Source organism: Stegostoma tigrinum, chromosome 34 (assembly GCF_030684315.1).
Source record: "Stegostoma tigrinum isolate sSteTig4 chromosome 34, sSteTig4.hap1, whole genome shotgun sequence".
Lineage (NCBI taxonomy): Eukaryota > Metazoa > Chordata > Chondrichthyes > Orectolobiformes > Stegostomatidae > Stegostoma > Stegostoma tigrinum.
Window position 1 is genome coordinate 20,043,824 of NC_081387.1, and position 24,823 is coordinate 20,068,646.

Here is a 24,823-nt window from a genome sequence, read left to right on the forward strand (position 1 = left end):
GACAGGCAATAAATGCTGACCAGCTAACAATGCACACATCCCACAAATGAACCAAAAAAAATTCAATATTAAGATTGACTTTTGGCAGTTGTGGTGGGATTTGAACCTCAAGCTAGGCTGAGGTTCTAGGTGAACTACTAGTTTAGTGGTATTACCACTGTGCTATTGTCTTTCCTCAATACCTACAATTTTCACGTGGAAAAATGAGATTTCAGCCCCACACAAGTGAAAGAACCTCAATGGCTCAATTAGCTAATACATAAACTCAGAGTCTAACCAAATAGATGCATGTGAAAGCAATCCACAAAAGAAATCAGTAAAATACAGAGATCAGTCAATATTTGATACTTTGAGTGATAAATTAGTAACCTTGATAAATCTGAAAAAAAATCTTACAGTTTACAACTTGGATATAAAATGAACTATATAATTTAGAACTGAGAATCCAAAGTTAAAGTGGAGGGCACAGCCACAGCTGGATTTTCAATTATCAGATTCAAATACAAACATTTCCTCCATTTTTCCAGATATTGCTTTGTAACAAAAAAATCCTTAGCAAATGCAAAGTTTGGTTTCAAATCTCTGCTCCAATAACCACATGGTAAAATGTGTTAACAATCCTCTGAAGAAAACTCAAATCGCCCCAGCAACTTCAAGTGATAAGCTGGAGCCCCAATGCCTGTTGATTAGAAATAAAATCAAATCTTTTCTCAGAAGATCTACTTTTAAACAAAACAATTCATTTTATGAAAAGGTATAGTAAAAGCATGTCAGTTGGTGGTCAGGCAAATTGCTGGGAAAACAGTTTCCTCCACTTATTGGCACTACCAAAGTATGCTCCAGCATTCAAGCTCAGCAGAGAAACATCAGCCTAAATACACAGCTAAAATTATAAACACCACAGGAAGCAGCAGCTGGGTGAGTCAGTCCATGGGAAGGCTGAACACCTTTATTTAGAACATACTGTCACTCACCAGTCTATTTCTACAATTTCATATCACTGCTCACTCTTACCAGTGGCACCACAAAAATCAGTATGTTTTGTTGATTGAGACTTATCTTAAACATAAGGATACTGTCAATAATAATCCCAAATTTAACAACACAAATGCCACAGCAGTAGAACAGCAGAGCCTATATAGCGAAATCTGGGAGAGAATCCCCAGCTGAAGTTTTGATTATTTTAGAAGCCTAGATGGTTTCCCTTGCACTTGTACAATGGCACTAAAGACAGAGCAAGCTACCACTATCGTGGCTATTTATGCCACCAAGCACATGTTTCCAATCATTAAAACATCCTTCAACCACCACCCTCTGCTTCCTGCCACTAAGCCATAAACGTAAAGGCAGAGATACATTTGCAAACTGTTGAAGCGAATTATAGAGCGAATAGGAATAAGCTATTCAGCCATTTAAACTTGCTCTGCCAATCAAGTATATCATGGCTAATCTACCTCAACATTTTCATACACTGGCCCATGTCCATTTATATTTTTAATATCTGGGCGCCTCCATCTTGAAAATGTTCATAAATTAAGTCTCTACAGCCCTGTGGGGTACAGAATTGCAAAAGATTAACCAAGTGGTAGAGTTCTCACCACCAATGTGCTAAATAGCTCTTTTTTACTCTAACACTGTGTCCCCTTGTTCCAGATGACAGCTTTTCTCTTCCTTCCCACAATGCTGGAATGTATATGTGGCATGGTGAGAGAAAGCTCTAAATACTGTTCCTGGTTCAACATGGTTGAATATTTGCCACCATCATGATTCAACACATTCACATAACAAATGAGATCCCTTCCAATTTTAAAACCAAGTTTGGGATGTGAATAATGTGGATACTCATATTCACTAACTACCCAGGCTAGTTGGGGATGGAACACACTGCTTTTGGGGATGGGGAAACACCCTAGGAATGGAATCACCAAAACGAAGCACCAGGTTTTATTTCATATGAACAGACACAAACAAACAAACAAACATTCTCTAGATAATAAAATGTGAGGCTGGATGAACACAGCAGGCCAAGCAGCATCTCAGGAGCACAAAAGCTGACGTTTCGGGCCTAGACCCTTCATCAGAGAGGGGGATGGGGGGAGGGAACTGGAATAAATAGGGAGAGATGGGGAGGCGGACCGAAGATGGAGAGTAAAGAAGATAGGTGGAGAGGGTGTAGGTGGGGAGGTAGGGAGGGGATAGGTCAGTCCAGGGAAGACGGACAGGTCAAGGAGGTGGGATGAGGTTAGTAGGTAGCTGGGGGTGCGGCTTGGGGTGGGAGGAAGGGATGGGTGAGAGGAAGAACCGGTTAGGGAGGCAGAGACAGGTTGGACTGGTTTTGGGATGCAGTGGGTGGGGGTGAAGAGCTGGGCTGGTTGTGTGGTGCAGTGGGGGGAGGGGATGAACTGGGCTGGTTGAGGGATGCAGTGGGGGAAGGGGAGATTTTGAAACTGGTGAAGTCCACATTGATACCATATGGCTGCAGGGTTCCCAGGCGGAATATGAGTTGCTGTTCCTGCAACCTTCGGGTGGCATCATTGTGGCAGTGCAGGAGGCCCATGATGGACATGTCATCAAGAGAATGGGAGGGGGAGTGGAAATGGTTTGCGACTGGGAGGTGCAGTTGTTTGTTGCGAACTGAGCGGAGGTGTTCTGCAAAGCGGTCCCCAAGCCTCCGCTTGGTTTCCCCAATGTAGAGAAAGCCGCACCGGGTACAGTGGATGCAGTATACCACATTGGCAGATGTGCAGGTGAACCTCTGCTTAATGTGGAATGTCATCTTGGGGCCTGGGATGGGGGTGAGGGAGGAGGTGTGGGGACAAGTGTAGCATTTCCTGCGGTTGCAGGGGAAGGTGCCGGGTGTGGTGGGGTTGGAGGGCAGTGTGGAGCGAACAAGGGAGTCACGGAGAGAGTGGTCTCTCCGGAAAGCAGACAGGGGTGGGGATGGAAAAATGTCTTGGGTGGTGGGGTCGGATTGTAAATGGCGGAAGTGTCGGAGGATAATGCGTTGTATCCGGAGGTTGGTAGGGTGGTGTGTGAGAACGAGGGGGATCCTCTTGGGGCGGTTGTGGCGGGGGCGGGGTGTGAGGGATGTGTCGCGGGAACATTCTCTAATTGTCCAGTAATGGCAGACACCACCACTGCCAAAGGAATATCGTGATAGAGCTAGTAACTAAAGACTCAAAGATCAGATACACAAAACTGGAGATTGTAAGTACTATACCAAGATCATATCACAATGACCTAACAAATCAACATAAACCCCACACTACAAATAAAATTGCTCTTCTGGTTATAATGAAACTTGTCAGATAGACATTAATCCCAGCCATGCACACCTCAACTTATTTTCATTTAAGTTCCCTACTGTCCAACAATATCACAAGATAGCATTGTAAAAAACTGGTACAAATGCAGGGTAAAAATACCCAAATGCAAATTTACGTACTTATTTACACAGCATCTTTAACATATATCATTAAGCGTCTCAAACATTAGGAAGCAAACTACAGATGACCATCTTGTCATACTGACTAAAACAATAGCTGCTTAAATGAAAGTCGTTTAAAAAAAAAACGAGATTGGCTGGATGAATTCCAGCATTCAAACAGCCTAGCTGGAGCAAGAGGTATTGGATGAACACAATCCTGAACATGGCTGTAGGACTGAAGTTAGCGATATGGAGATGGCATGGAAGGATCTGAATGCAAGGATTAGGATGTGAAATATAACAACCAGACTGATGAGGAGCTCACATAGCCAGTGAACAGTTACGGTTATGAGAATGGGGCTTGGTGCAAATTAGGATATAGGCAGCCCAGGTTTGAACAAGGTCAAGATGCAGCAGATAGAACTGGGCCACAGGTGATGACAGAACTTGGAAGGTCCAGTCAGAAACATCGAACGCTTTTACAAATTTTCAGCAAAGGGAGAATCTGAGCCAGCCAACACCGCAGATGACAAAAAACATATGGACAAAATCAACTAAAACAACTGAATGCCAAGTTTACGCTGGCCCATCTTAAAGAGGGGGCGTTTGCTCTTGAGTTCACCAGGCCCAAGTCAAGCGCTACAGTAATCTCTTCTCCTCTATAACGTTTCAATGACAATTGTCCAAGAAAAGAAAAACAAACTAGGAACTTGCAGCTCTTGCACCGTAGCTATCCCAATCTAGAATCCAACAAGCAAAACCAAGCTGGTCCCAAATACAATGGACACTAGTGGTATGAAAGAGAATTAGGGAAAACTAAATTTAGCAGAGTTAAAATTACTTGTGTTGTGACTGTATCAGTACAGGGAAACAGACTGCCCACTCAAACACTAAAAACAGGAATATTTTAGCCAGCATCATCAAAAGGTGTAATTCCGTACAGTCACTGCTTTGGCTAAACTTCAGGGAAGTTTAAAGTACTGGATATGAGAACATAGGAAAAGGTGAAAGCCCACATGCAGAATTAGGATTTGTACTGAAGCTTACCTAAGTCCAAGTGCTGCATTGGCAGGGCCTGCTTCAATCAGAAACGATTAGAGAATTCACAACTACAACGCAAGAACACTGTCTTCACCACCATTTTCTACCTACAATGGCTCAACAGGTTAGTGAGATCTGAAGCAGCTAATTACTCAGTGAAACCTTGTGTGTTCACTTACTTTAGTAAGAAGCAACTTTAGGTGAGGTTTGTATTGAGCCCTAGGGCCTAGGTGCCTGTCTCCAAGCCCATACTACTATAAAAAGGCTTTAGTGACATCATAATAAGAATTGCAGCCCTCCACAGCAGGGAGGTGAGGCAGGTAAATCAACAACTTGGACCAAGAGCAACACTTACCAAGGAAAAGAAACCAATGATACTCTGCCTAACAAAAAAAATCAAAGTAACATTAACATGTAAACAAGTCAATGTCCATGAAGGCTCTCGCAGATGGTCTAACGAGTCTGATTTCACTTACAAATGTACTCAGTAATACAGTCTACAGAACAAAATAAAAAAAACCCAATAAATTAGAGGGGTTTGTTTGCATAAGGGAAAAAAATGATCAGTCATTTGATCAAATTTAGAGGAAGCTCATGATCTTTTTTTAAAAAACAGAATATCAACAGGGCAAATGTAAAATCTCAACCTCCAATGACACTAAAATCCAAAAAGCCAAACTATGAAACAGCATTCTAGACATAGTACACTCAGTCACAGCGACATAATGGTCTTAATACAGTATGGATGAAGCAACGAGCACGCTGAAAAGAGGTGATGGCCATTTGGCCCTGCTAGCCACATTTACCATTCAACTAGACCACGGCTAATCTTTCCACTCAAAAGTCAGAGCTGTACAGAATGAAAACAGACCCTTCGGCCCAACTCGCCCATGCCAACCAAATAGATTTGGCCAATATCCCTCTAAACCCTTTCTATTCATATATCTAACTAGATGCCTTTTAAATTTTGTAATTGTACCAGCATCCACTACTTCCATTCATACACCACATACTGCATGAACAGGTTACCCCTAGGTCCCTTTTAAATCTTTCCCCTCACCATAGACCTATACCCTCTAGTTTTGGACTCCCACCCCAAGGAAACGACCTTGGCTAATCAGCCTAGCCACTCATGATCTTACAACTCTTATAAAAAAAAATCCCTCCTCAGCCTCTGATGTTTTAGGGAAAATAGCCCCAGCCTATTCAGTCTCTCCTTGCAGCTCAAACCCTCCAACCAAGGCAACATCCTTGTAAGTCTTTTCTGAACCCTTTCAAGTTTCACAACATCCTTCCTATAGGAACACTACTCCTATATCTCTTGATAAACTGACAGATGTTAAAGCTATCAATCTCTGAATAAATTCAGAGACTAAGCCTCTAGTCGTCCTCTGGGATAGGGAATTCCAAAGATTCACCACTCTCTACGTGAAACCATTTTTCTTCTCAGCCCTAAGCAGTCTACACCACTTATGCTTAAATTATGCCCCCTATATCTAGATCATGATGTGTCAAGCCTAGTGACAGATCACTATGTTAATTGACACAAAAGTGGTCAGTCATATTATCCCTCAGTTAGACGGCAAGTGAATAAGAAATGCTTTCGTGCAAATACCACAGGTGAAGAAGTAGTGGAAAGAAAACAGTATTGGGTATTATGTAACAACTCTTCCACTATTACTAATTTTTCAAGTAAACCACATTAAAAACAACAAGACAAAAGAATTTCACCCTTTGGTATGATAAATTTTCAAGAGTTCAAGACAGTCATGACCATAATAGTCTAGACTACCAGAATTTTGATTTCAGCAAGGGTATGTTTTGGCTCAGTGGTACCACACTTCCCCAATAAAAAACTTCATGGTTTCAATCCCAGAAGGCTAGACAAAATCTATATCAGCTTTTCAGCATGGCACAGAGGAGCCCTGGTGCAATCTTTCAGAATGGGCAATGCAAAAAATGGAGTTTTTCTCTGCCTCATCAGGGTTTGGAGAGATCTTTTGTAGGCACAAAGAGCATTTTTGCTGGTAATATTTCTTCTACAAACAACATGCAGATTAACTAGTCATTTACCTCACTGCTGGTTGAGCAATCATGTTTTTGAAAGACTAGATTTCCAATCTACCTACAGAGATGACCGACTACATTTCAAATGTAATGATAAAGGCATATTCAGCCATCTCCAGGACATTAAAAATTACAAAATAAATGCAAGTTTTTAAAAACACAGTAATGTGAACAGATCTCTCCATAGAACCATATATGTTTGTTTTTTAAAGTTACAGGCCTATTGTCTCACTTCAGCAGTTGATTAACTTTATTCCCATTGCTTTTTTACAGCATCCATGTAACAAGTGCATATACAGTATGAGACTGAAAGATGGTCACTCGTGAGGAGAAAAAGGAAGGTGGAGGAAGATTACGTTTATTAATAGGGCATTTTAGGAGGAAGACCCATTGAACAGGTGCACAGGAGGAAGAGAAAATCAATGCTATCAGGATGATGTGAAATTGCAATGCAAAATTACACTTTAAACAAACCAATCTTAAACAAAAAAGCAGGCCATACAAACAGTAATTAAGCATGGTAACGATCAGATTGATTAAAATCTGGGGAGGTGAAGCAAGGGGAGGGGCAACATTTCTAAACCATCCGCATTTCCTTTAGAGATGGAAGCAGAAACTTCCACACACCCCACACCCACCCTCGCACCACAACCCCCTTCTCCTCCTCCTCTATTTACAACTTTATCCAGTAAAAAACATACACTGCCTCTCAGTTGAGGGCTAGATAGTCGAAGATCGCAGCTTTAACACGAATTTGCACAGCACCTTCATGAATCACACACATCCGAGGCCTTTCAAAATCCAGTATACTACACGTTTCTAATTTTCAAAAACGAAAAGCCCTTCCAACAACTTTTCTCTCTTTAAAAGATAACCACTAAAACGCATGATAAAAATAAAAAAGCTGGCGCCCAAATATCCCAGTATACAGATCCCAGCAAATGAAGGTCTACACTCAAATTGAGAAATCACAGGGTAAACAGAAACTACCTCACGCTCTCTCATCCCCTAACAACCAGTCGAATTAGGCACAAGTCATAGTAAGTTACACATTTATTTTGAAATTCGAACATTAAATGCCTCCGGACGGAAGCAAGGAACTCAACACAAATGCATGATCGATACTGTTAAAAAAATAAAAGGGAACCAACAGCACCAGGAGAGTAAATATCTGGTAAATCGGTTGGGCGGGATTTATTCATAACTTCACCTCCGCTAGAAGCAGAAAGAAAATACTAAAAGAAAGCACTGGGTATAAAATTCTGAAGTCTTCTTGTCAAGATGTTGCGTTTTTAAAATTTGATGTCAGTAAGAGGTACTGCATACATTTCACAGCACAAGGATTACAAATAGTGAGGGGGGGGGGGTTGGGGAGTCTTCGCCGCTTCCTTCCCTAAAGGAAACAAGGGGATGGCTTATTAATGTCTCTCCCACCTCCCCAAACTCCGCTTCGTTGAGCAGGCCACCGGCCGGTCTCGGTCTCCCTCCCTCCCTCTCTGCCCGAAACATCCTGAGAACAAAATGGCGCCGGAGCTCTAGGCCGGAATCCTTCCCGGCAGCAGACATTTCAAATAAAAACTCCGCCGATTAACTGCCCAACCGGTAACCATCGGCCCACAATACTCACCCGGGCTCCTTCTTCCGGGCCGACGCTGTCTAGATAGCGAACGAAAAAGATAAATTACGCCACGCCGGGCTCCGGATGGAGACGGATTGCGAATCACCCCGGACCGCCCGCCCGGCCTTCTCACTCTTTTTTTAATCCCTGCTCTCTATCTCACACCCCCCTCCCCTGACCCCCCCGCCCCCTTGATATAATCATTGAAAAAAATACCCGGCTGACTAACGGCTACGGCGACGATCCTGAGCCCGCCTCCTCCGCCTCATTGATTATTCATTACCCATGGCGGGGTGAGGCGGAGAAGCGGCCCCTGCTGCCAATCGGGTGCCGTCCTATTAGCATATATTTGACTCCTGCCCCGCCCACATCAGACCACGCCCACTTCCCCGTTCTACTCCCTTCGCCACCGGCGTAGAAGGGCTGCCGCGTGACGTTAGAATCTTCTTACCATAGATTAGAATATATTTCCGATTGGATGCTCGGGGTCCGACGAGGCGCAGGCGACCGCGGCTTTCGTGCTCCCCCGTCAGCCATCCATTCGTCATCTAGCGTCGGGAGGACTGAACAGCAGGGTTTTAAATTTATATTTGACTGCGTCTGGACGTATTTTGCTGGCGCGGGGAGGCTAGTCTAGTCTGATGTGATGCAGAATGATTGTCAACTCTATGGGTTTCATTCCCAACCCAGTTGAGATTACCATGAAGGGTTCCCTTCCTCAAACTCTCCTCACTGCCTTCAGTTACCCCTTTGCAATAAGAGAACAGCCCTAAGGTTCTGTACAATTGTGACAACATTGCCTTTCATTCCTGAATAAAAACTGAAAGAACTGTAGATGCTATAAGTCAGAAACAAAAACAGAAATTTCTGGAAAAGCTCAGCAGGTCTGCCAGCATTTGTGGGGAGAAATCAGAGTTAAAATTTCTGATTGAGTGAAGGGTGAAAGACCTGCTGAACTATTCCAGCAATTTCTGTTTTTGATTTACTCCTTTCCACTGTCACCTTTTCCCCACCTCTCATGACCTTTTCTGTCCCCCTCCTTTTTCATATGCATCGCTGTGGAGGAAGTTGCTAGGACTGGAGGGTTTGAGTTATAAGGAGCAGTTGGGTAGCCTGAGACCTTTCCCCTGGGGTATAAGAGGTTGTGGAGAAACCTTATGGAGGTTTGTAAAATCACGAGGGACATAGATAAAGTGAACAGCAAAGGTGTTTTCCCTGTGAGAAGGGAGATCAAAATTACAGGCCATGCTCTTTAGGTGAGAGGAGAATGATTTAAAGGGGACCTGAGAGGCAATTTTCCACATAAATGGTGGTTCATATGTGGAATGAACTGTCTTGAGAAAGTGATAGATGCAGGTACAGTTACAACATTTAAACAACATTTGTACATATACATGAATAGGAAAGGTTTAGAGGGATATGGGCCAAATACAGGTAAATGGAGCTGGTTTAGTTTGGAAAACTAGATCAATGTGAATGAGTTGAACCGAAGGGTCTGTTTCTGTGCTGAATTGGCTCTATGATTCATCCACGGTCATCAAAGTGTTTTGGTTTCAAACCCGAGGCCAGGGATTTGATCAACAAATCTAAGATAATAAAATGTGAGGCTGGATGAACACAGCAGACCCAGCAGCATCTCAGGAGCACTTCTGATGAAGGGTCTAGGCCCGAAATGTCAGCTTTTGTGCTCCTGAGATGCTGCTTGGCCTGCTGTGTTCATCCAGCCTCACATTTTACTATCTTGGATTCTCCAGCATCTGCAGTTCCCATTATCTCTGATCAACAAATCTAGATGTTTTCCAAATTAACCAGTTGAGAGATGCTGTTACTTAGTTCTGGAGCAGGTGGAACTTGAACTGCCTACATCAGAGAAAGAGACACTACCACTGCATCACAAGAGCCTATTCATCAAATCTAGGCTGCTCTTATATTCATGTCTGCCTATCACATCATCCCTACAGTGTGGAAGCAGCGTGGACCTTTTTCAGGAAGGATCACAGGACCCAGAACATTTACTTTGATTTCTCTTCACAGACGCTCCCAGACCTGCTGAGCTTTTCCAGCAATTTCTGTTTGTGTTTCTGATTTACAGTATCTGTAGTTGCTTCGGTTTTTGTTTAATAAATACCAGTGATTTGATTGGATTTACATTATCACATGTACTGAGACGCAGAGAAAAGTATTGTTTGTTTGCTAATGAGACAAATCATACCTTATATAATTACATCAGGGTAATTGAACAGAATGTAATGTCACACCTACAGAGAAGGTGTAGACAAAAATCAACTTGAATATATGAGAGGTCCGTTATGCAGACAATTACGTGGAGAAGAATATTAGACTGGATGATCAGCGATGATTATATTTATTTGAGGAGCAAGAGTGGGCCATCAAGCATGCTCCCATATTCTTATGTTCACTTATTGTCTCCCTTCTGCATTTTCCTGATAGCCCTGCATATCTTTCCTCTTCAAATAATTATATAATTCTCTTTTAAATGCTGGATTGAATTTGCCTCCACTACACTCTCAGGCTGTATATTCCAAATCTTGACCATGCGTCACCTTAGCTTCTTTTGCCACATCTTAAATCTACGTCCCGTTGTTCTTGAAGCTTCCAACAATTTCTCACTCCCACATTGTCCAGTCCCCTCACGACTCTGAAGACAGGCATTTCCCAGGTTGCGAGCAACTTTCATTCACCAATCTACAGCAAATGGAATGCTGCCATTTTTAAGTGCAGGAAATGTTCATATGTTTGGATGGGATTATATTTGTAAGTATGAGAATTTGTAAGTTGGGGGGTTCATAAATCAGGGACTCCCGTGCCTCCGTTATATCTTCTCTTAGCTTTTGCCCAAGTGAGCAGTTCCAGCAGCTCCACTTTGTCCATGTCACAAAAATCCCTCATCCCTGGAAATGTGTTTTAATTCTTTTCAGCACCCTCATTAAATTCCCTCATATCTGTACAGAAGTGTGGTGCCTAGGATTGCACAATCACTTCAGGTTTATCGTAATATCCTTGCTTTGAACACTTACATTTAGAAAGTTCAGGATGTTGCTATTGTTTATTAATCACTTCCTCAGCCTGCGCTGCCAAATTCAATGGCTTGTGTACATTTACCACACCAGGCTCTCTATTCCTCCGTTCCCTTGAGAATAGTTGTTCTTATTTTATCTGGCCTCTTATGGTTCTATCTGCTAAGATGAATTGAATCATGCTTCTCTGCATTACATTTCATTTGCCACTTTATTGCCCATTCCACTTGTCTATGTCATACAGTCATACAGCATGGAAATAGACCTTTTGGTCCAACCAGTCCACTCTGTCTATAATCCTAAACTAAATTAGTCCCACCTGCCTGAACTTGGTCCACATCCTTCTTATTTATGTACTTACTTAAACATTATTTAAATGTGGTAACTGTATATGCATCCACCACTTCCTCTGGAAGTTCATTCCACACATGAACCACTTTATGTGTAAAAGAATTGCCCCTCAGTTCTTTTTTAAATCTTTCTCCTCTCGCCTCAAAATATGCCCCCTAATGTTGAAATCCCCCACCCTAAGGAAAAGACACCTGCCATTCACTTTATCTATACCTTCCCATGATTTTATAAACCTGTATAAGGTCATTTCTCAATGGCCTACTTTCCAGTGTAAATAGTCCTAACCCATCCAGCCTCTCCTTAAAACCCCTAGCCCCCTATTCCTGGCAACATCCTGGTAAATCTCTTCTGAACCCTATCCAGCTTAATGAATATCTTTCCTACAAGAGGGAGACCAGAACTGGACACAGTGCTCCAGAAAATGCCTCACGAACATCCTGTTGAATATCATCTTGAACATTCTCATCACAATTCAAATTACAGTGACCACAAATCCATAAGAAGCAGAGATTCCAAGTTAGCTGAGAGGCCCCTATATATCTAATTTGTCTACAACTGTGCTCTTTGTGTGAATTGTCACTGCTCATTGAAGTGCTGGAAATTAAGTCTGTTATTTTCAGAGTCATCACAAAGGTTAGAGAATTTAACTAAGTACACAAAATTCCCTGATCTACATGAGTGCCAGATCCAGGTTTATACACAGAATGAACCAGGTTTCTGTACTTAAAAAAAATTAGTATTTATTGCAAGTAATTAGATTTTAGGTGAACGGTTCTAAACTGTCAGCGCATAACACTATTAAAACTCTAATCACCTTATAAGCTCCTCCTGACACAGGCACACACAGGCAAATAGACAGACAAAAACAGGTTATGGGCAGAGGAAACCTGGCATGCAGTTCAGTGGGTTGTTGAGATGGTCCTTCTGATTTTTATGCTGGTCAAATTTTGATTTTCAGTTATCTTCCCAAGATGATTCCATTGGTTTGCAAGAGACACGGTGTAGCAGATTTGCTCATAAAAGGTCTCTGATTTATCAATTGAGAATCACAGCTTACAACATGTGCACAAAAAAAGATGAATTGATTTTATTTGGATTTAAAGTGGATTTTGGCTGCAAATTATGGAGAAAGGCAGCTCTTCTAAGCTGGCAGAGATAAATCACTTCTTCTGTATCTTGTTCCCAAGCTGTTCAGTTGACAGTAAAAGGTTTCAGTCATTGATAGGGAGGATCTTCCTGGGAGATCATCTCGGGAAATTTTATGCTGGAACTGAGAATTAAGAAAAGGACAATCACTATGTTGGGATTGTGTTATAGGTCCTCCAATAGTCGGTGGCAAAATTGAGAAGCAAATATGTAAGGAGTTCTCAGATATTGGTAAGAACAATAGAGTTGTAATGGCAGGGGACTTTAATTTTCCATAGGTAGATTGGGAATGTCATAGTGTTAAGATCTTAGATTGGAAGGAATTTGTTAAACTGTGCCCAGGAAAAACTTTCACCCACTAGAGAAGGAACAAAACTTCACTTTCTCTTGGGCAAGAAGGCAATGCAAGTGACTGAGGTGTCAGCGGGGAGCACTTCGGGGCAAGTGGTCATAATACTATTATCTTTAAAATAGTTATGGGAAAGGATACAATTGATCAAAATGTTAAAAGTTCTAAATTGGAGAAAAGCCAATCTTGATTGTAATAGATGGAACTTCCAAAAGTTAATTGTGATAGACTATTCACAAGTAAAGGAATGGTTGGGAAGTGGGAGGTCTTTAAAAATAAGATAATGAGCGTTCAGGGACAGTATGTTAGTGTGAAGGGCGAGACTGGCAGGTGTACGGAATGAATAGCGAAATTGAGGCTCTGGTCAATAAAAAGAAAGAAGCATCTGTCAGGTATAGATAGCTGGGATTGAGTGAATCCCTCTGGGAGAAAAGGGCAGGAGGAGGATACTGAAGAGAGAAATCAGGACAGCAAAATGGGGACATGAGATAGATTTGGAAAATAGAATTAAGGAGAATCCAAAGAGATTGTGTAAGTACATTACGGGTAAAAGAGTAACGAGAGAGAATAGCGTACCTTAAAGATCAACATAGCTGACTATGTGTGGAACTTCAGGAGGAGGGTGAGATACTAAACAAATATTTTAAGACTGTATTTACTATACAGAAGAACATGGAAGCAAGGGAACTTAGAGAAATAATTGGTGGGAAGCTAGGGAAGAGATTTCTGGGCCACTTGCTGAAATGTTTGTATCATCGACAGCCATGGGTGAGGTGCTGGAAGACTGGGGTTGGTCTAATGTGGCACCATTATTTAAGAAAGGCTGTGAGGAAAAGCCAGGGAACTATAGATAGGTAAACCTTAAGTCAGTGGTGGGTAAGTTGTTGGATGACATTCTGAAGTACAGGATCTATATGCATTTGGAAAGGCAAAGACTGATTGGGGATAGTCAACGTGACTTTGTGCATGGGGAACTGTGTCTCACAAACTTGATTGCGTTCTTTGCAGAGGTGACATTTAGGAGAAGTCGTGGCAGTAGGCACTATCTATATGGACTTCAGCAAAGTGTGCAACAAGGTTCCGCATGTTAGACTGGTTTGTACCATTAGATCACATGGAATACAGAAGGAGCTAGCCAATTGGATACAAAATTGTCTTGAAAGTAGAAGCCAAAGGGTGGTAATAGAAGGTTGTTGTTTGGACTGGCGGCCTGTGACTGGCGGTCTGCCTCAAAAATCGGTGCTGGGCCCATTGATTTCCATCATTTATATAAATAATTTGGATGTGATTATAGGAGATATGGTTAGTAAATTTGCAAATGATACCAAAATACGTGGTGAGGTGGGCTATGACAAAGATTATCTCAGAGTACGGTGTGACTTTGATCAGTTGGGTCAATGGGGGGAGGAGTGGCAGATAGAGTTTAATTTAGACAAAGATGTGATGTTGCATTTTGGTAAGGAAAATTACAGCAAATTAGTTAAAAATCGAAAGATTGTGGATGCTGTAAATCAGGAACAAAAACGGAAGTTGCTGGAAAAGCTCGGCAGGTCTGGCAGCATCTGAGGAAAGGTCACCAGACCCAAAATGTTAACCCTGACTTAGGCAGTTAACAACAGGGGTGCTCGGGAGTGTTGCTGAACAAAGAGACTTAGGGATGCAGGAGCATAGTTCCTTGAAAGTGGAGTGGCAGGTAAAAAGGGTGGTGATGAAGGCATTCGGTATGCTTGTTTTTATTGGTCAGAGCATTGAGTATGGGAGATAGCATGTCATGTTGCAGCTGTACAGAATATTCGTGGGGGCACTCTTAGAATATTGCCTACAATTTTTGTCATCCTTCTTTAGGAAAGATCTTGTTAAACTTGAGAGGGTGTAGAAAAGATTTATAAGGATGTTTTTATATGAAGAGGCTGAATAGGTTGGAGCTTTTATCCCTGTAGCATCAGAGACTGAGGGATGACCTCATGGAGGTTCATAAACTGCTGGCAAATGGGATTACAAGGTGTGGAGCTGGATGAACACAGCAGGCCAAGCAGCATCTTAGGAGCAGGAAAGCTGAAATTACGGGAAGGGTCTAGGTCCAAAACGTCAGCTTTCCTGCTCCTGAGATGCTGCTTGGCCTGCTGAGTACATCCAGCTCCACAACTTGTTATCTCGGATTCACCAGCATCTGCAGTTCCTATTATGTCTGGCAAATGTCAGATTGGGATGTCGGGTCAGCATTCGGCCCATATCCCTTTCAAACCTTCCTATTCGTATACCCATCCAGATGCCTTTTAAATGTTGTAATTGTGTCAGCCTCCACCCATTCCTCTGGCAGCTCATTCCATACATGCACACTCTGTGACACAAAGTTGCCCCTTAGGTCCCTTGTAAATCTTTTCCCTCTCAACTTAGACATACGCCGTCTAGTTTTGGACTCCCGGGGAAAACCTTGGCTATTTGCTCTATCCATGGCACTCACGATATCATAAACCTTTAAAAGGACAGCCCTCAGCCTCCAATGCTCCAAGGGACATAGCTCTAGCCTATTCAGCCACTTCCCCATAGCTCAAACCCTCCAACCCTGGCAACATCCTTGTAAATCTTTTCTGAACCCTTTCAAGTTTCACAACATCTTTCTTACAGCAGGGAGACCAGAACTGAACACAGTATTCCAGAAGTGGAACTGCAACATGACCTCCTAATAGCTATATTCACTGCACTGACCAATAAAGGCGAGCATACCAAACGCCATCTTCACTACCATATCTACCTGTGACTCTACTTTCAAGAAACTGTGAACCTGCACTCCAAGGTCTCTTTGTTCAGCAACACTCACCAAGACCAAAAGTTTGACTTTTCAAAATGCAGCACCTCACATTTATCTAAATTAAACTTCATCTGCCATTCCTTGGCCCATTGGCCCATCTTAGATTAGATTCCCTACAGTGTGGAAGCAGGCCCTTTGGCCCAACAAGTCCACACTGCCCCTTGGACCATCCCACCCAGACCCATCCCCCTACAACCCACGGACCCCTGAACACTACGGGCAATTTTAGCATGGCCGATCCATCTAGCCTGCACATCTTTGGACTGTGGGAGGAAACCAGAGGACCTGGGGGAAACCCAAGCAGACACAGGGAGAATGTGCAAACTCTGCACAGACAGATGCCTGAGGCTGGAAATGAACCCGGGTCCCTGGCGCTGTGAGGCTGCAGTGCGAACCACTGAGCCACCGCACCGCCCTCTGACCAAGATCCCGTTGTACTCTGAAGTAACCTTCTTTGCTGTGCACTAAGCCTCCAATTTTGATGTCATCTGAAAACTTACTAACGATACCATCTATGTTCACGTACACATCATTTACATAATGACAAAAAGCGGTGGACCCAGCAAAAGTCCTTGTGGCACACCATATTCCAAAAAAAGTAGCCTTCTCAACCTTTCCTGAGATATGGTGATATTCAAGTTAACCTCACCAGCACTCATTTCTCTATGAAACAGTGGTACTATAGTGACAGAGATAATGGGAACTGCAGATGCTGGAGAATTCCAAGATAATAAAATGTGAGGCTGGATGAACACAGCAGGCCAAGCAGCATCTCAGGAGCACAAAAGCTGACGTTTCGGGCCTAGATAGGTGACTGACCTATCCCCTCCCTACCTCCCCACCTACACTCTCTCCACCTATCTTCTTTACTCTCCATCTTCGGTCCGCCTCCCCCTCTCTCCCTATTTATTCCAGTTCCCTCTCCCCATCCCCCTCTCTGATGAAGGGTCTAGGCCCGAAACGTCAGCTTTTGTGCTCCTGAGATGCTGCTTGGCCTGCTGTGTTCATCCAGCCTCTCATTTTATTATCTTGGTACTATAGTGACGTTAGTTTTTAGTTTAAAGTCTCTCAAAGCCTTCAGGTTTACTTGATGTTCAACGATTCAAAGATCTTACAATGATTATTTGCAATCAAAATATAATTCTTCATTTATCATGCTGACCGTGCCTTGCTTCCTGGGAGAGGGATTTTGCATCTTTGTCTATTACACTCTCTTATCTCTGTCCAAACACCTCCACCTCACTGACTTTATTTACCTCATCTCTGTCTTCATCTGCTGGCACCTGTCTCACTGACCCCAGTACCACCTCATCTCGCTCTCTCTCTCTCTCTCTATATATATATAATATGTATCACTACCTGGTGATTTCCCCCTCTCGATGTACTCAGTTATACCCTCTCTTTCTTTGAAGTGGAGGAGTTCAAAACGACGAGGCATATTTTTAAGGTGAGACAAGCAAGATTTTAAATAGACATAAGGTGCAACTTCTTCACACAGAAGGTGGTTAGCATGTGGAATGAACTACCAGGGGAAGGGGTAGATACGGGTACAATTACAACATTTAAAAGACTTTTCAACAAACCGAAAAGTCTGTTTCCATACTGTCCGATACTATGACTCTCCTTAAGCTTGTATCCCAGTTTCACTGACCTCAGTCACCCTTCTCTCTGTCTCCATCTGCTGGTATCTTGTCTTCCTGACCTCAGTCGCCTCCTTTCTCTATCTCCACTCGCTGCACCTTCTCTATCTCCGTCAGTTCATATTGCTTTCCCACTGATCTCCGTTATCATGATGTGCAGATGCCGGTATTGGACTGGGGTGAGCAAGGTCAGAAATCACATGCCGCCAGGTTATAGTCTAACTCCGTGGTTTCTAACTCCGTAATCATAAGACATTAAGACAGAGGTAGAAGTAAGGGGAAGAAGAATGTCAAGGTATCAAGGATTTCAACAGGATATAGATGAGTTGGAAAGTTGGGCAGAGAAATGGCAGACGGAGTTTAATTCAGACAAGTGTGAGTTGATGCAGTTTCGGAGGTCAAATGCAAGAGGAAAGTATACAGTAAATGGTAGGACCCTGGAGAGCATTGATACACAGAGGGATCTTGGGGCATAAGTCCATAGCTACCTGAAAGTCGCAACACAAGTGGATAAAAGCAACAAGTGATATGTTTGCCTTTATCAGTCAGCATTGTGAGTATAAAAGTCCACAAGTTATGTTGCAACTGTATAAAACTTTAGTTAGACCACGTTTGGGATATTGTTTGCTGTCCTAGTTGCCACCCTATAGGGTGTGGAGGCTTTGTAGAGAGTGCAGAGAAGGTTCACCAGGATGTTGGAGTGCATTAGCCATAAAGAGAAGTTGGACATACTTGAACTGTTTTGCTAGACCGTCAGAGGTTGAGGGGCAACATAAAAGTAGTGTATGAAATTATGAGAGGTATGGATAAGGTGGATAGTTGGAGTCTTTCTCAGGATGTGACTGTCAAATACAAGGGGGCATAGGTGTAAGCTGAGAGGGGAAAGCTTAAATGAGATGTGCGAGACATTTTTATACATAGAGGGTGATGGTTTCTTAAAAAGTGCTGCTAAGGGAGGTGATAGAAGGAGATTACAGCAATGTTTAAGAGGCATTTAGACAGATACACGAACCAGTTGAGAATAGAGGGATATGAATTGAATTGAATTAAATTATTTTATTGTCACACGTGCTCAAATGGGTACAGTGAAAAGTTTACAAGTCACAGTTAAAGTGCTATCTTAGGTACAAGGGACCTAGATTCTTCAGTACGTGTTAGAACATAGAAAAGTATAGCACAGTACAGGCCCTTCGGCCCACCATGTTGTGCCGTGGAATAATCCCACTCCAAAAATAACCTAACCTAATTTACATTCCCCTCAATTCACTGCTGTCCATGTGCATGTCCAGCAGTTGCTTCAATGTCACTAATGGCTCTGCTTCCACCACTACCACTGGCAAAGTATTCCATGCACTCACAACTCTCTGGGTGAAGAACCTCCCTCTGACATCTCCTCTATACCTTCCTCCTAACACCTTAAAACTATGCCTCGTGGCAGTCAATCCTGCCCTGGGGAAAAGTCTCTGGCTATCGACTCTATCCATTCCTCTCATTACCTTGTACACCTTGAGCAGGTCACCTCTCTTCCTCCTTCTCTCCAGAGAGCAAAGTCCAAGCTCAGTCAACCTTCTCAACCTGGTAAACCTCCTTTGCACCCTCTCCAAAGCCTCCACATCTTTCCTATAATAGGGCAACCGGAACTGGACACAATATTCCAGTGTGGTCTCACCAGGGTTTTGTACAGCTGCAGCATAACCTCGCGGCTCTTAAACTCGATCCCCCTGTCAATGAAAGCCAAAACACCATATGCTTTCTTAACAACCTTATCCACCTGGGTGGCAACTTTGAGGGAGCTATGCACTTGAACACCAAGATTCCGCTATTCCTATACACTGCCGAGCATCTGCCTTTAATCCTAGATTCAGCATCTAAATTCGACCTTCCAAAATGCATCACCTCGCATTTATCCAGGTTGAACTCCATCTGCCATTTCTCAGCCTCTGCATACTGTCAATGTCTCGCTGAAGCCTGCAATAGCCCTCAATACTATCAACGGCACCTCCAACCTTTGTGTCAGCAGCAAACATACTAACCCACCCCTCAACCTCCACATCCAAGTCATTTCTAAAAACTACAAAGAGCAGAGGCCCAAGAACAGAGCCAGCGGGTCACCACTCAGCACTGACCTCCAGGCAGAATATTTACCATCTACAACCACTCTCTGCCTCCTGTCAGCCAACCAATTCTGAATCCAGACAGCCAAGTCACCCTGATTTCCATACCTCCTGACTTTATGAAAGTGCCTGCCATGGGGAACCTTATCAAATGCTTTGCTGATGTCCATGTACACCACATCCACTGCTCATCCCTCGTCAACCTGTCTCATGACCTCCTCAAAGAACCCAATCAGATTTGTAAGGCATGACCCGCCCATCACAAAGCCATGCTGACTCCCTTTAATCACGCTCTGTGCATGTGCAACAGCACATCCACATGAAATTTGACAGGGCAGGTCCTCGTCTTCCTGAAACAAATTTTCTGCTGTCTGGATAACTCTGGGGAGGCTTCCAGCGCTTGGCAGGGGCAGCAATTGACAGAGTTGCCTGATTGGGACTACAGTAGGTGAAAATAAAGGCATCACCTACTCACTAACACTCAGTTGGGTTTCTACCAGGGCCACCCAGCTCCTGGCCTCATTGATGCCCTGGTTCAAAAATGGACAAAAGAGGTGAGGGAGTGAGGGCGACAGTCATTGTTCTTGACATCAAGGCCACATTTGACCAAATGTTCTTCAGAAAAAAATTAGAAAAATAAAGAAACGAAAGGCATGACAGATCAGAAGAATAGATTACAAAATAGAGAAATAAGAACTTTTGGACAACAGTCCTCCCAACTCAGTCCTCACTGCGCCAAGCCTCTTGGCTGAGCCTTGACTCCAGTCCATGTTAGGCTTCATCTCGAGACTCTGGAGGCTGGGAAACTGCTTTGGAATCACCTCGAGGCTGAAAATCTATGCTGAGGTCATGCCAGGCCAAAAGATGGCCACACTGGGCTGCCAACACACTGCCATGTTCTGCCAAGAGACCACCACGCTGTGCCACCAAGGGTCATGTGCAGGCAGATGAGATCAGCTCAAAGCAGTCAGTGCAGACAGTATTGTACTGTCCTATTGTTCCAATCTATGCGGCCAATCAAGTCTGTCTGGTCATTCAACGAGATCATGGATAGTCTAGTAATCCTCATCTCCACTTCCTGCCTTATCCCAGAAACCTTCATTCCCTTACTGATTAAAAATCTGTTTACTTCAGCCTTGAATATACCTAACTACCCAGCCTCGATAGCCCTCTATAACAAAGAATTCCACAGATTCATTACCTACTGAGAGAAAAAAAAATCCTCCTAAGCTCCGACTTAAACAGGTGGTGTCATTCTGCAATTGTGTCCACTGGTTCTAGACTCTCCCACATGGGGAAACAACCTCTCTGCATCAGATCGCTCAGAATCTTATATCAGTTCAGGTGGATTGGCCATTCTAAATTGCTCATAGTAGCCAGGCATGTGTACGTAAGGTGGATTAGCCATGAGAAACGAAGGGTTACAGGTGGCGGGGGGTGGGGTGGTGGGGATGGGATGTTCTTCGGAGGGTCAGTGCTAACTTGATGGGCCGAATGGCTCATCTGTAGGGATTCTACGATACAATCATATAGCACACAAGAGGCCCTTCGACCCATCGAGTCTGAATCAACCAAAAATAAACTCCAAACCTGCACTGGTCCAACCTGCCAGCACTCGGCCCATAGCCTTGAATGTTAAATCATTTCAAATGCTCACCCACGTACTTTTGTCTCGGGATTCAATAAGATCGCTTCTCCTTCGAAACTTCTCTTGTGCCGCAGGAGGCATCAAAGATGCAAATTGTTGCTGGCTTCGACAAACGTTGAAATAAATTTGCAATGGTGTGATTGTCTGACTGTCAGCGAAAATTAGCTGTCCGTGAGGATGACCATATATTAGAAATGCGCCTCTCCAGGCGACGCTTTCTGCAGATAAAAGCTCGGAGCAAAAAAGAATTTGGATTCTCCAGCATCTGCAGTTCCCATTATCACTCGCAAAAAAGAACTGTTTATCTAATTTATCTAACTTCAAAATGGATTGAGATGACAACGCACCAGCTGATGTAACGTTGCGAATGCTGTCCTCAGTCAACTATTCGATACTAAACAATTGGGCAGCGGTGCATTGAATAAGAATCGGCTTGTGACGAGCGTCACCCATTGCATCTTTAATATTTCCCAGCCTCTGCGCGCTCCAAGGACAGTCGTTGATCGGAAGGAGGACATAGGTCATTGAAAGAAAACAATTATACAAAGCAAGCAATCATTTTGGGGGTGGAGGTGAATGGATACACTTCCCCGCTTGAAGTGCAATCTATTGCCGGTGCCCTAGTGCAAGTAAAGTGATTGGGCATTTGCACCTTTTTTAAAAGAGATAATATGAACTGCAGATGCTGGAGAATCCGAGAATAACAAGGTGTAGAGCTGGATGAACACAGCAGGCAAAGCAGCATCGGAGGAGCAGCAACATTCCTGCTCCTCTGATGCTGCTTGGCCTGCTGTGTTTATCCAGCTCTAAACCGCATTATCTCAGATTCCCCAGCATCTGCAGTTCCTACTATCTCGGTTACAGTGTAGCCATCCCCGGGCAATTTGCAACATTTCTCTGGTTTAGATAGACAGCCCTTGGATAGGGGCAAGCAATTTAGACAGATCTGCTCCATGCAACCAAAGCATTGAAGCGGGCGGGGTGGAGAGGAGGTGAGGGGGTGGGGCGTCAGACCATAGAAGGGAGCCATTTGGCCCATCACGTCCGTGCCAGTTCTCTGCAGGAGCAACTCATCAAGTCTTCTCCCCAAAGCCTTAGCTTATATAATCATTGTGTCCCTTCTGTGAAGCCCTGACTGAACTTACCACCACCACGATGCATTTCCACGTCCTAACCAATTTCCCCTGCGCGTCGCTGTTGCTTATTGCATATGCATCGCCTTGAATTGGCTTGTTTATTCTAGTTCTCAACTCGTTAGCCAATGCCTCACTGTCCACTCTGTCTAGACCCCTTTCATGGTTCTGAGCACTCCTTAACCTTCTATATAAATGCCAACTTCAGCCTTTCCAATCTGTACAAGCGACTGAGGTCTCGCTCTTGAGGCCATTCTTTGGCTTCCTTACTGAATTGTGAAGCTGCATTTATCATAAGCTTCTGGTATGCATCTCTACATTTTAATCCATCCCTTTAAATGCCATTCGCCCCGACAGGACTGTTTCGTTCGAGAGTTTCAAGCAAACAAAAAGAGAAATAAGATTACAGACAAAAAAAAACCCTGGAAATGCTTGAATCCAAATTAGCCAAACAGGAGGCTGGAAGAACACAGTGGGCCAGGCAGCATCTGGAGGAAAGGAGCAGTCAAACGTTTCGGGAGAAATAAGATGTTCCCTTAAACCGCAGGTTCGGCTACAGCAGTGACTGTGATGATGGGACGGAAGTTCAGAGTATAAGCGAATTCGAAAATGTCTGCCCAATTCCTGGAAACTGCGCGCTATGTCCAACGGAATCAATGAAAATGTTGGGTTTTCCAGAATCTATTTTGAAGTTAAGGCGGAGAGCCTTAACAAGGTTTGATCAGCTCAGCACTATTAAAGGACTGATGGAAATACATCCTGATAAAAGGACACAGTGAAGGAACAGGACAGTGAGACTAAAAGATCTTTCAAAGACCCATTTCAGACTCAATGGGCTGAAAGCCTTTTTTTAAGAGACTGTGATTTACAGTTAATTCTTTTTCACACTTTATTGCTCTATCACACACCACTAATCCTCATTAAACCGCATCCACTCTAAAACTGAACGGAACATCTCCCTATTCTTTTAAACTAAAAATAAGTCTCCCTTTACACTATTCCCATCAAGTGCTTCCAGGGCAAGAACAACACGAAGGTAGCTACAGAGTAAAACTCTTCCTACTTTTCCCCCATCAAACACTCCCGGATCAAGTACAGCATAGGGTTGTATAAAGGACGAAGGTCTCTCTGTTAAACTGAAGCCATCTACAGTGCCCCCAACGAACACTCCCAGGACTGGTACAGCACAGGGTTAGATACAGAATAAAGTTATTTATTCTCTTTCAAACTCAAAGTAAGGCTCCCTGAATACTGCCCCGATCGAATATTCCCAGGACAGGGTTATATACCCTTCTTTCTGAAGAAGGGCCTAGGCCCGAAACGTCAGCTTTCCCGTTTCTCTGATGCTGCTGGGCCTCCTGTGTCCATCCAGCTCTATGCCTTGTTATCCTGTGTACATAGTAAAGCTTTTAAAAAATTCATTCATGGGATGAGGGCGTCGCTGGCTCGGCAGGATCCCTACATACCCAGAGGGCATTGCTGTGGGTCTCCAGTCACGTGTAGGCTAGACCAGGTAAGGACGGCAGTTTCCTTCCCTAAAGGACCAGATGGGCTTTCCCCCCCGACATCATTATACTCTTAACTCCAGATATTTACTGAACTCAAATTCCACTATCCGTCATTGCGGGAATCGAACCCGAGTTCCCAGAACATAATACCAAAAGGCCAACATTGCTACAAAGCTTCCCTACACTGCTTCTCCACACTGTCCCGATCAAACATTCCCAGGACAGCGACAGCATGGGGATGAATACAGATTAAACTGAAATTAAGACTCATGGACACTGTCCCTTTCAAGCACTTCCAGGAGAGGTACTGCGCAGAGTTAGATACAGAGTGAAGCTCCTTCCCTAACCAATCGGTTACATACTCTGATGACAAAGTGTGGAGCTGGATGAACACAGCAGGTCAAGCCGCATCTCAGGAGCACAAAAGCTGACGTTTCGGGCCTAGACCCTTCATCAGACAGGCCCGAAACGTCAGCTTTTGTGCTCCTGAGATGCTGCTTGGCCTGCTGTGTTCATCCAGCCTCACACTTTGTTACCTAGGATTCTTCAGCATCTGCTGTTCCCATTATCTCTGTTACATTATGTGAATCGGCTTTGACTCGGACCTCCTGGTCTCGGGGCAGGGACACTACCAGGGTATCAGAAGATAGGATCGGTGTAGCCGAGGGTGAGATACAGAGTATAACTCCCCCTACTTTTTCTTTTAGAAACAGGGAGTCAAAAATAATGAAACCGCCCCTGCTGGAGCACTGTGTGGGAATAAAACACAAATTGTAAGTTGAACGGAATCTTGCATAACTTACTAAATCAAAGTAACGGCGTCCGGACTGAAGACGCATCCCAATTCTAGCCCCGTGCAATCTTCCCCTCTGCCACCGACCGCCAACGTCCCCCGGCCCCCAAACAATCCCCGAACTCCCTCGTTCCAATC

The 24,823-nt window shown here is 43.7% G+C and overlaps 1 protein-coding gene across 11 annotated transcripts in view; it reads right to left on the bottom strand.

Annotated features, from left to right (window-relative positions):
• Positions 1-8,308, bottom strand: part of LOC125446654 (protein PRRC2C-like) — a 125,967-nt gene extending 117,659 nt beyond the window's left edge. For all 11 annotated transcript variants that reach the window (XM_048520381.2, XM_048520389.2, XM_048520388.2 and 8 more), the window contains exon 1: positions 8,163-8,308. The gene's annotated coding sequence lies outside the window, so the exon portion shown is untranslated. The remainder of the gene's footprint in view (positions 1-8,162) is intronic.
• Positions 8,309-24,823: the final 16,515 nt, after the last annotated feature.